This window comes from Talpa occidentalis, unplaced genomic scaffold, assembly GCF_014898055.3.
Source record: "Talpa occidentalis isolate TD23 unplaced genomic scaffold, MPIMG_talOcc4v2.1 talOcc4.5, whole genome shotgun sequence".
In the NCBI taxonomy this organism is placed as follows: domain Eukaryota; kingdom Metazoa; phylum Chordata; class Mammalia; order Eulipotyphla; family Talpidae; genus Talpa; species Talpa occidentalis.
The window spans coordinates 115542594-115555854 of NW_023604861.1; the positions used below are offsets into that span (position 1 = coordinate 115542594).

The window sequence follows — 13261 nt, forward strand, 5'->3', positions numbered from 1 at the left end:
TTAACAACATGAGTCTCATCTAGTAGTAATTCTCCCTTATTGGTGGCAAGACTTACTTGGAGACAGTAAAATAACAAGTATAGAAGCATTTCAAGAAATACAAATGGCTCTATAAATGAGAATTATATAATGAAATATATGAAAAAATAACAGGAAAAGGAACTGGTCACAGTTGGATTATCTAACTGAGAATAATGGCACTTGAGATGTTTGATGAGCTTGTTTCAATTATTTTTCCAGGTTTTATTAGTACACCCAAATATCTCTTTGATATTGGCTTCTGGTCATTGGAAAATGTGATTCTCTGAAGCATGGGCTTCAGAGCAGGGCTGCCAGCATGTCTTTATTAATTGACATTGTATAGCCAATGTATAGAATCTGTTAAGCTGGTTATTTCCATATATATTTAGAATTTCAAGAGCTGCTTAAAGATGAAACCACTGTCATGCATAAGGAATCCTTTCCACTGAGTATTACATGTTTATTTGATATATCCTTTATCACTGAAGTTGTAGTGTGCATGTGATGTATGTGTGTCAGTGATTTCTATATTAGGCCTGATGCTGTTAATTTGTGGCCTTTAACAAATCAATCAGTCCCTCCAAGTCTCAATTTTCTTATCAGCATGTAAATCAGGTTTCCAATAGAACCCTACCCACTATGCTGTTCCTCTTTAGGACTTAAAATTTTTTTCCAGGCTAGATAAATAACCCTACCTGACAAGTGCAGAGCTGACTTCACTTTACTTTTACTGTCTCAAGGAAAAATCATATAGTAATCAGAGGCAGTTTCACCCTGACTTCTCTGTGTGCTGTCCTTTTAGATTGCCTGTGATTTCTTGACTCAGGCTGTTTGCTCTGGATAATCTCCTCCAGATGATCTATTTCACAACAACCCTGGACCTCTGCCCAGGTGGTTATCTAAGGCTGCCTACAATTGCCAGTCTCTCAATGACCCACTGAGATTTCCCTCGTAGAGATGAGGTCTTCTATATTAGCCACCTTCTGGAAATTCATGTGGCTCAGAGTCTTGCTATTTACATTCACACAGGTAATTGTCACTTGTCTCTCATTGGAAGCAAACATCATCTACTTTTCTCACATAGCCTGTTTTTTGGAAAGAAACTCAGATCTCAGATATTTGGGCCCAGAGGAATGTAGCTATTCCATTTTTTCTTTCACCCTTTTATTCCCAGGATATGGAGGCATTCATTATGGAGGGAGGGAAAATTCTTCATGAAGTGTTGGCGGAGCATAGCCTCACCTTGCATCAGATCCACTTCATCGCCCCTCTGTATCAGGGGTCTGCTGGCAAGTCAGGCCCATTCTCAATGAACTTATACCTCATTTACCATGTTGTTTTACATCATGTGCCATTTTTATTCATCATGGTATCTATTCTGTTAGTATTTGGTATACCTTTTCTATTGACCATGTCTTGAAAAAGAAATCCTAATTTACAAATGAACTCCAAATGTTGACACAGATGAATTTATTTCTCATGGGGCTATTAAATTCCAAGCAAACCAGAGTATAAGGCAGAGCCCCATTAAATTTCCCTTGGTATTAGTGAATATTATAGGAACATTGGACCAAAGCTCTCTTGGGGAGAAATTATTTTGTTATTTGTAATGTTTTTGTGTGATACCAGAACGCTGAATCTCATTACAATTTTGACCAACATATTCAAACTCATGAAAAGTGTGGGTAAATCTACCAAGAAAATAAAACACAGTCTAAGTTAGCACAAATACTGAAAGTGTCTTGATTTATCCTACATTGAAAATAAAAATATATACTTAATGGCCAAGTGGTTAGCAATAATTTCACAGTGCAACCAGTGAGGGAATCTGTGAGTGTGGCCTATTGTGAGTTAGAAGGGAGAGAATCCACAGAGACCCCCTCACTTAAGCACCAATTGCAAGTTTGGCGATTTCCTAAAACTGCCATCAGTTTTAAGAATTCACTAGAAGGACTCACAGAATTGACTGATGGCTGGTATACTCACACTCACTGTTTGTCACAGGAAATGGACATGAATTATGAATTAAAATCAGCCAAGGGAAGAAGCACACTGGGCAGAGCCCAGGAGAACTAGAAACTAGAGATCCCAGTTGTCCTCTCCTAACTAGTTCAGGAGCAGTGAAAAATGTATACCACCTCGTAATGCTGGGATTAGAATTTTTGCATTACCAGAACATGACTGGATGTAATGAAAAAGAATTATAATATATTAGAACTGAAATAAATCTTCACTATCTTTTCTTTAACCTCCATATTTTAAGAAGAAAAAAGATGTCTGATTTTAGCATAGTGATAATATATATCTATTTAAGAAAGTAAGTAATTACAGCTTCAGTAATTAGTAAGTTAGTCCTTTGAGAATTCCAGGAATGTATAGCCTAAACAGGTGTGAATTGCACAAGTGTATAAGGAAGTTCCACAATTGTGTAAAGGCTAAGAACAACAAACTACTAAAACCAATTTCTTGTACCATTACTTTTGGTTTCTTTCTTTTTCGTCCCTGTAAGAAACTGTTTCCTATCATTTCTTTCTGTTTATTATGTTTTATACTGTCTTTGGGACTGACTTAGTCACAATTCTGAGTACTCAGCATCATCTGCCAGAGTATGCTTTGCCTATACCCAGTAATCAATCATCCTTAGAGCTTCTGAGCTCCTTTTTTTAACTATTCTGTGTTGACAACATGAAACAGTATACTAGATACTAGACTCTTTCTCTCTCACTTGCAAAAAATCTTTACTTATCCTCTGATGATCTTATGAAAACTAAAGGAAAAAATAAAGCATGTGCATCTCTGTTAACACAGATGCATAATGAACAATAATAATAATAATTGACATTCATTAGCACCTGGTACCTGCTAATTTCTATGCTAGCTGTTTTACATCATCTGTGTTCTTACAATAAAAAAAAACTTGTAAGTGACTATTATTGTCTTTGTATTTCAGATTGACTTAGGAAGCCCCGAATATTTATAAATTGCCATACCAATGCAGTGTATGAATAAGGGTTCAAACTAAGTTTGCCTGTTTCGGTTACCATTGGTCTTTTCGCTTCAGCTTCTGTGTTTAATTAGTGCTCTTATTAGAAATACAACAATTAGAAATACAAATAACAACAGCGACCATGTAAGGACTACCATGTGCCAGGCTCTATGCTCAGTGCTTTGTCTGTATGCTCATAAAACTCATTTGTTCATGTACATACAAGTGATAGAGTGGTGTTATTTATCTGAAGTACTGATCACACATACTACTTTGTATTCTGAGATACGATCACCAATCAATAATGTTGTCATGAAATTCCTGATTTCCAAATGCTGCCTTCTAGATTCATTATCCAAGATTATGAACTGCGAGGCCCTGACCTAGCATCCCAAACTTCCCACTGCACTGCATTTGGTCACTTAGATCTTCCCCATATATTCCATGTTCTTTATGGCTCTGTCTCTTTACTATCTCCATTTCCTGTAACTAAAATGCACTTCTTATTTTCTTAAAAGCCTCTTAATGCCTTTTTTTTACTCACATGTTTTATCTACAGTGAATTATCCCTTGATAGGCCTTCCTGATATGGAAACATCTTTCTTCTTGTTCCAAATGTTACTTTTATTACACTTGTCTAATGAAACATCATTTTAAAATTATGTCATTGTGAGTATAGGTATAAATGCACACATTTATACATTTCTTGCTTTCAGTGTACTGTAGGATGAGGTTCATAAGTTCTCTTCAAAATAATAATACGTATTTTCTCTTTATAAGGCAGTACTTTTTCCATCAGAAAATTTTAAAATTGAGAAATATATAAAGAAGAAAGTATTACTTATAAGCCTAATTTTCAAATATAACTGTTGTTAACACATATTATATTATATATATATGTTTTATGATATATATTTATGGTCATAAATGACTATATGTTATGTATATTTTATGGCTATAAAATATATATTAAATTATCGTTATACTTTCCTCAGCAAAAAATGGAAACAATTAAAATATATTTTTTCAGTGTGATTCACTCCTGAGTTGTTAAGCGCATATTCATGATGATGACAAAACACAAATATCTGCAATGATAATAGTTTAACATAGTGTGTATAAGAAGATGTAAAGGTCAATAAAATGTACTCAATTGGGTATTTAAAACATGTCTCCAGAAAGAATCTGTGTTGTGTCTAAGCAAAAGGAATTTCCTTAACATTTTATAATTATAATGCTCAGCAAACATAAAGGATAAGATGAACAATTAAAAAATACATTTTATTGTTAGGGCGTAGTCAGAAAGAAGTTAATTTAACAAATGATTATGGTTTAATATTTTATATATCTCTAGAGCTTAATATATACATACACACATATATTGTACATGTTGAAGTATAAAGCAATTTGAATATTTTGATTCTTACTATTACAGATACCAAATGTTTATAAGTTTAACTGATTCAGCTTAGGTGATAATAAATGAAATTATATGAATTCATTAGGTTATTGGATTCCAAAGCCATTAAATGTTTCATTATCTATTTAATTCTTCTTCCTTTAATTTCATGCTTACCAAGTGTCATTCTGATTATAATTTGCTGTTTGATGTAATTTATTTTGGAGTTAAGAGATGAATTTTGTGAAGTTCCTGTGAGGATAGATATGGCAGTAATATTTCTTGATTAATATAATTACATTGTCATTATGTTGCATATTTTTAATAAAAAACAATATGTAAATAAATGTTTTCCAGAGATATTTCTATGCTTGGTTACAACTATGTCATATTCAACATGAAGAGAAATACCAATGGTACTTTACCAATTATACAAATAATTAAATATTGACAAGCAAGACCATATCTCTTTAGATTATTGAAAGCCTTTTACAAGACAAGATTTCCATAAATATGTGCTTAATTGAACTGAGTTGAATAGCATAGTCTAAAGTGTAACACTGGTATTTGCATAATGATACCAAAAAAAAATTCTTGGAAAACATTGTAGTATTTTTTAATGATACTTCCAAATATTGGTTGCTCATTTCCTTTTTTCTTTTTTTTTTAAAGATTCTATTTATTTATGCATACAAGAACTGGGGTACAGGCCAGAGGTGTGGGGGTGTGAGAGAATTCACCAGAGACAGAGTGGGGAGCAGACCAGGCAGATCTACTGAAATACACTGCTGAGGGGAGCAGCAGGCGAGTCAGGAGAGGTCTGCGCCATGTGGGTTGCTCCCTGGCCAGCTGGGGATCGAACTTGTGCTGCAGTGACTGTGGCTAGCTTCATAGGTTGAGTCAACGCCTTGCGCCACCAAGGAGGCAAAAGATCTAAATTGACATTTTCTAAGGAAGACATTCAGATGGCTTATAGGCCCATGAAAAAATGTTTAACATCTCTTACTATAAGGGAATACAAATCAAAAGCATACCTCTGTGAGAATGGCCCATATCAAATAAGAATGGAACAGCAAGTGTTGATGGGAATGCAAGTTGATGCAGACTCTATGTATTTACCCCCAGAATATAAAATCTCTAACATGAAAAGACATATATATATATATATATATATATATGTGTGTGTGTGTGTATATATATATATATATATATATATATATACACACACACTTATGTTCATAGCAGGACTGTTCACAATTGCCAAGCATGGAACCAACCAACCTAAGTGCTCAACAGTAGATGAATAAATGTAGAATAAATACTCAATGGAATACTGTACCACTATTAATAATTTTACACACTTATGAAATAATGCATTTTGGGTGAAAATGGTTGGATCTCAAGGTGATTATATTAAGTGAAATAAGTCAGAAAGTAAAAGATATGACGTGGAGTACAAATATCAAAAAAAATTAAAGTGAAAAAATACCGTAAAATCAAATTTTGAACATAGTGAAGAAATTTATTACTTACCAGATGGAAGTTACAGGGTATTGGCATGAGGGGGTTGATGGAGAGTGAGTGAAGCATGAACATATATGGAGGAGTAAAATCTAGTGTAGGGATAAAGGTACAATGATATAATATTTAAAACCTTATTGTTTCAAAAAAGAAAGCAAAATTCTAGCATTCTACTTGCTGTGCAGGATGGTATCAAATATGGAGGGGAAATATATGGGAAAGCTGCAATGGGAAATAATGAATGCTTTTTTAGAGTAGGAAATGGTTTATCATAAGACATTAATATCTTTGTTTTACATTTTTTAATAACTTTTTACTTCCAGAGGCATTTTACTCTATGAGGGCTATTATTTTTCGAAAAATAATACTTTTTTGCGTATTCCTGCCCCCATCTGCCAATTGAAGTGAGTGAATCCTGATGTAGTTGTTTTATGGATAAATTGAGTTTGTCTATAATCCTTACTATACTTTACATTTTTTAGAACCCTTGGGGAAAAGAACAAAAATCACAACAAAAATCAGAAGTAACATCTTACTACCACTGGCAGAATGAAAGATCATCATCTCTAACTTCAGAATTTGGAAGAAAGTGGCTGAGGTATTCAACCTGAACACTAAAACCTATTGTAATTGTCTCCTTTTGCTTTCTTTTCCTACTGTCTTTCCTCTCAGACTAATTTATAGGTTTCATGTGGGCAAGAAGTTTCAAGGATTTAATGAAATAGTGTGCTTGTAGTGCTGAATATGTTGGGCTGAATATTGGTTGTCCAGATTCCTCAATGAGTGAAAATTTAGGGGTTGGTAAATTTGCAGATGAGTGAATGCCATAAACTAGAGTTAAAAATTAAAAATATTCTATGTGATTTTCTGAAATGGAATGTTTTTAAAAGTAAAGATAATAGTTACTATCAACAGAAGGGTATTCTGATTTCAGAATTAGTTTTAGGGACCTCCTATACATCATCTTCGATATACATAACTCCACAACTTAATTTCTTAATGGAAATCATTTATAGATGAAAAATTTGAGGTTCAGGAATTTTGGTTAACTAACCTTCTACAACAGAATGTATGTTAACTTTCACACTGAAAACCTACCCTTTTAAATTTTTTCACCCAAAAATTTTCATCAGTTTTTTCGATGTCCAATATTTTCCTCTTTAAGAGGTTTGGAAACTGAAACAGTATATCTACTTCTCTGAGATTGCTTATAATAAATGGTAAATATATAATCCAAGGCTAAAACATACCTAGATTTATGTAAGGTAGTTCTATTAGTAAGTTCATGAAGGAAGCTCTGAAGTATGGCATCTTAAGAAAACACATTTAGTTCTCAACTTCAAACTTACTAGGGTAAATAAAAGGAACTTGAGAAAATGTCATAAGCCTTATGGTTACACGTGGCTGTACCTGGAAAAGACTGTATTTCAAAGACTGACTACATTCTGGTTTTTGTTTTTAATCTAATTTTATCATCAGAGTTTCATGACATAAAAAAAAGTCAAATATAAAACAAATCCAGACTTAAGATGAAGCTTAATTCAAAAGATTATTGCAATAGGAAGATGGGGCATTTGTGAGAGGGAGAATGTTCCTGCTGTGGGGACAGCAAGCTTCTCAAAGGGAGGAAAGGGTTTTTCTTATATAAGGAGTAAACAAGGCTAGAAAAACACATGTCAAACAGCTAATCAGAGACTGTTTGTGGTCAGTGACTTTGGGGAGCATAGTTAAGGAGGTGCTGATCTTCATTCTGATGATGGCTAAGTTGTGTGAGTCTCCAAGTTCAGGGTTCTGTATGAAGGATAAAAGCTTAAGGAAAGTTTGTTCAAGTCCAGTTCACAACCACTTTGCAAATAAGTCAGTGGGGACAAATAGTTGAGCTACTCTTTTACCAGACAAAGTGGAAATGTCTGGCCTTGTTACAGATAAACAAAGAGGCATCTAGATGCTTATCTAAATCACTGGGGAGAGGTGGTTACTTGTAGTAAGCTCTTTCCTGAAACACAGTTGGGGAGGGGGGCAGGGAGGGGAGTATTTCTTTAACCATCTCTGTTTTTTAGGATCACAGCTTAAAGCTCACTAGTGTCAGAATCTATCCAAATCACTCATATTTGTATCAGAAATCACCTTGTTGTGTTTTTTTTTTTTCATTATTTATTTATTTATGCAAGCACTGGGTATAGTCAGAAGTGTGGGAGGGTGAGAGAATTCACCAGAGCAAGAGCAGGAAGCAGAGCAGGCAGACTGACGAAGTACACTGCTGAGGGGAACAGCGGGCGCGGCAGGAGAGGTCTGCGCGCCATGTGGGACCCTCGCCGGTGGCCAGGGATCGAACTGGCGCTGCAGAGGCTGCAGGCAGCTTCACAGCCCAGCGCTCAACCACTGCGCTACCAGGGGAGGCCCAGAATTCACCTTGTTTTATATGGAAAGCTAGTATGCAATATTCAAGACTCTATAGCATTGCTAGGAGGTTTTTGTTTTTAATCTAATTTTATCATCTGAGTTTCATGACATAAAAAAGTCAAATGAAAACAAACCCAGACATAAGATGAGGCTTTATTCAAAAGATTATTGCAATAGGGAGATTGGGGCAGTTTCGAGAGGGAGCTTAATAAGTGATAGTAGCCTCCTGCAGTTTCTGGAAAGAATATCTTAGCCATTTCCTTAATTGCAGTGTCATTTAATTAACAAATGTTGTCAGATACATGTAAGCATTGTATGCTGAGTGAATTGTAATAGTTCATATACACTTAATTATCAACTAAGAAAGGAATACTATACTCATTGTCAAATAACTTGATTATACTGTTATGCTGCTATGTTGGAAATATTACCTAATTTAAGAACTTAAATATCCTCACTCCAAATAGAAACAGCATGGTGTGATGGAAAAAACAAGATTTCAACTCAAACAAACTTGATTCAAATTCTGACTTTGCCAGAAACTAGCCTTGGTATAACTAAATAATAATAAAAGCTCTACTTAAAAACAATTGTACTTTGTCATAAAGGAATTTAGAGTATATTATTGGAGACTGAATGACTCACACAACAGGAAAAAAAATGGGATTCAAACATAATATAAAACTAGTTCAGACTATGTAAAGCCAAGTGCTAAGGCACTGTAAGAATGGTTTATATTTTGGGCAGCAAACATAAAAGGGTTCTATGGGAGACTGAAAATAACAATGCTTAGAAAATGGGGTATGCTTGTTGGATAGGAGAAGGTTGAAGATCTTTGTGGGGAAGGTTTTATGTTTATTTTTAAATGTACTTGATCAAATGATGGATTAAAATGGGTCTGAGGGGCCCTCAAAGCCAGCATCATTCGTACATTTTTTTCGGAGGCAGAATAGAATGGAGGCTTTTGTTTTTATTTCGAAAGTTAATATAAGAGCATATGATGCTTATGGACATCAATTTCTGTATCCAGGCAACATATCTTTGAAGTGGTAAGGAGATTATTGACATTTTATAGCTGTGGTTCCAAGAACACCAAAAGAAAAGCAGTTGTGGGAGCAGAAATAGCCCACAGACCAGGGCTCATGGAAAATTGGGATAATTACTGAAATCAATTCTGGCTTACAAAGAACATAAAAGCTGAACACACACTGTTAAATTGCATTCTGCTCACCTGTGGTTTACCATACTTTTTTTTTTCTTTTTTATAATGCTCAGATTTTGTAAAGGTCAAGTTGAATTTCTAATAGATCATTAATGAAAAGCATTTGTGGCAGTAATGGGAACACAAAACTATCACAGCTCTTAAAAATTCTGTATTTTATATAATTTGAAAATTCATAAAGTGGAATAAAAACTACTAAGTCAATTCCAAATGACATTTATAGGTAACATATATATGGACCTACTTCTTAAAGCAATTAACACTTACATGAGTCAATTTTTTTATGATGTGGTTAATACTACTTGCGTTGGAAGAGTCATATGGATATACAACCCCATGAATCTTTGGTAATTGTTCATTCATTGCTATATACCACCTGAACCATATGAATTTGTGAATTACATGATTGATTTTTCAGGAGAAGAGATGATTGTAGTCATAAGTTCTATGGCATGAATGGCTTCCACAGAACCTGGGAGTGGTCCATAGTGAACTGACTTTAAGCTCAGTGAACAAGAGATCACAGTCAAATAATACTACTATCTGGAAGATGGAACAAATGCTTAAATCAAAGCAATGGCATGAATGTGACTTCAAGTCTATTTAGACGACAGGAAATACAGAGAGACAAATTCAGCACATGACTAGGCCTTAGAAATCAATTCCATCATGTGCTCTGTAAGCTAATTATAAAGTGCATAACAAGCCATAGTGAAATTTGCCTTTCATTCCTCGAATAATGTAATTCATATCAGTGCCACCTATTTGAGAAATTATAAGTAGCATATAATGAGTAAAGTTTTTTGAGAGAAATCTAATTTTGATTCTTAATATTGTAACTTCTTGGAGAATATCTGAACATAAATTACTGAAACTTTAGTGCATTTACTTTGCTCATTTGCGTAATAAGCCTATGACTTATATCTTAAAGTCTTATGATAATTAATTCTATAAAACATGAAAGAACAAGGCTGGCACATAGCAGGTGCTCCAAATATGGATCATTCTTCAAAGAACTTCCAAAACAAATTGGGATATTCAGAAGAAATGGCTTGACGTCACCCTGGTCTTTCTCAAAACTGAAAAGTGAGTTTATCTTTGGGACCTTCCTGATCCATTTTACCTTTGTGGTGGCTTAGTCCTTATCATGATATCTGATCAATGTCTCTTCTAAGGAAAAAAAAATGTATAATTCATTCACACTGAGCTATATTATTAATTGGATTATGGGGCGGGGAATAATTTCCCCTCTACCTTTCTAGGTTCTTGACTAATGCTCCTATATAAGAGATTAACATGAGACAAGGAAATAGAAGCTTAATAACATGTATAAGTCTTGAATACCTGGGAGACACCCAGTGAAACTATGTAACTCCCTGTTACCACCTTAAATATCTTCACCAGCTAAAAGTAAAGATGTTGGGGGTTGGAGGAACCAGTTATAGGAGGCTCTCTGGAAAAGCACAGTGGGATTGCTGTGTACATTTATGTCATTGCCTTCTCCAATAAAGGTTTCTAGGGATTCGGTCATCCTCATCTTTCTGGTACAGAAGGAAAGTGAAGATTTTCCTTATAAATATCAATTTCTCCTATGAAAGTATAACTGAGACAGTTTTTTCCCACTTGGAACACTTGTAGAAGCATAGCTGGGATTGAGCAATTGATTTGGAGTGATAATTGAATATGTAGTCATTTGATTTCACCATTGTGCAAACATCATAGAGTGTATTTTATTCTCCATACAGTTTTTCTCCTTTTCCCTAGCAGAGCAGTTCAGCAGGACATTTTGGAAGAGGAACTGAGTCATTTATGACTTCTTCTTGCTCCTGCAGTACAATGTCACTGTGTACTAAAACATCACGAGGCAACAGGAATTTTTGGACCACCATCGTATGTGGTCCATCATTGACTGAAACATCATTATATAGGTCATGATTAAATTAATACTACTGAGAAGTAGATTATGCCACTCCGCAATTAGACTGCAGAAGTTCAGGCTATGTCACCCAAAATATGCCACTTTGCTATATTTATTCTTTGATCTGTAGATTCTTGAAAAACAGTAAATGAAGGGAGAGATTTTATCTGAATTCCCCTTATCTGCCCAAAACAGTCCTCCAAAAGGAGCCCAATTTCCATAAATCCCGCTAGAATTCCATCAACCAGAGATTAACTCATCACAGGAAAGGAGACAAGAAGTCCACACCACAGACAGACATACTTGTTCACTAACTAACAATGATGCCTCCTACCTATTCCTCTAAGGGCCCATTCATGTTTCCTAATCATTTACTCTCCCTAAGAGGCATATATCTCCTGTCTTGTTTTCCTATCATCGTGGTATTTTAAATCTCATTCCTAAACTCTATCAGATAATTTGTCTCTGTTTATCTCTCATGTATACATAAGATAAACATGTTATTAAACATATGTTTGTTTTCTCTTATTAATCTGCCTTTCATTATAGGAGTCTCAGCTAAGAACTCAGAAAGGAGAGGGAAAATTACTTCTCTTCCTTGACAGTACAATACAGAATGCATCCCCTTTTTATAGTCAGTGAAGTTTTCAACATTTGGAAGTTCACAAGCTTATGTGATCAGAATGATGCTTATTCTGCCTGAGAAAAGGTCACGTGTCATTGAGTTAAAATAATTTCATGTGGAAAGAGCTACATTTGCAAAACTGTTAAATTAGGTAGATGCACCTGGATGATTAAAAAGAGGCATATTATAAATTTTTAAAAAATCATTTTACTTGAAGCTGTAAAGCGGGGAATATATACTGTTGGCTATTTTATATAGTTATTGATACTGTTCTGAAATAATTACTCTTCTGAGCTTTAATTCCTATCCTCCTCTGATGACATGCTGAAACTGATTACACAAAAATAAAATTTAATCTTCTTCCAAGTGGTATGTTTTACAAGTGCAGTTTAACTTTGGGCAATTACATTTAAAATGAAAGGATTTCAATTAAAAGAAGTAGATTTAGAGGTAGTATGAATTCAAAGACCTAACATTTCCTTAAAGCAGCATCTAATCAAAAGAATATTCAAAAACTACTCTTCACTCTCCCACCCTTTGTTTTCTCTCCCATTGAAACAAGAACCCTACCTAATAATGATCTTTGGACTTACTCTTCACAGCATGCTGCTAAGTATGCTTCCCACTTCTTTTACGAGTTGCTTTTACTTTTAAAATAGTTGATTTGTAAACTGTGCAGATCTTAGGTATAAATTTTCCTTAAGAAGAAAAAGTCTATGGAACAAAATATTTGCAAAAGACCCATGTAATAAAGAACTGTTATTTAAAACATGCAAAAACTCCAAAATTAAATAAAGAACAAATATTCAAAAATAATGAAATGCCAATGAATAAATCTAACCAAGGATGTGAAAGACCTGTATATTGAAAACTAAGATTTTGTTGAAAGGAGTAGAAAAAGACACAAAGAAATATTTGTAGATTGGAAGAAACAAAGCAAAAGTAAACAAATGGGATTACATCAAACTGAAAAGCTTCTGCACAGTAAAGGAAATTGCCATCAAAAAGGCATGCTACTTAATGAGAGAATATATTTGCAATCATAAACCTACAAGGATTAATATCCAAAATATATAAAGAATTCATACAACTCAAAAGTAAAAAACCAAACACTTCTCCAAAGAAGACATAGAGATTAGCCAATCAACACATACAAAGATATTCAT

At 34.3% G+C, this 13261-nt stretch overlaps 1 long non-coding RNA gene across 2 annotated transcripts in view; it reads left to right on the plus strand.

The window, feature by feature from the left end:
• LOC119258480 (uncharacterized) overlaps positions 1-13261 on the plus strand; it is a 101150-nt gene that overhangs the window by 68188 nt on the left and 19701 nt on the right. For both annotated transcript variants that reach the window (XR_008554103.1, XR_005128269.2), the window contains exon 4: positions 6410-6525. This is a non-coding gene — a long non-coding RNA (uncharacterized LOC119258480). The remainder of the gene's footprint in view (positions 1-6409; positions 6526-13261) is intronic.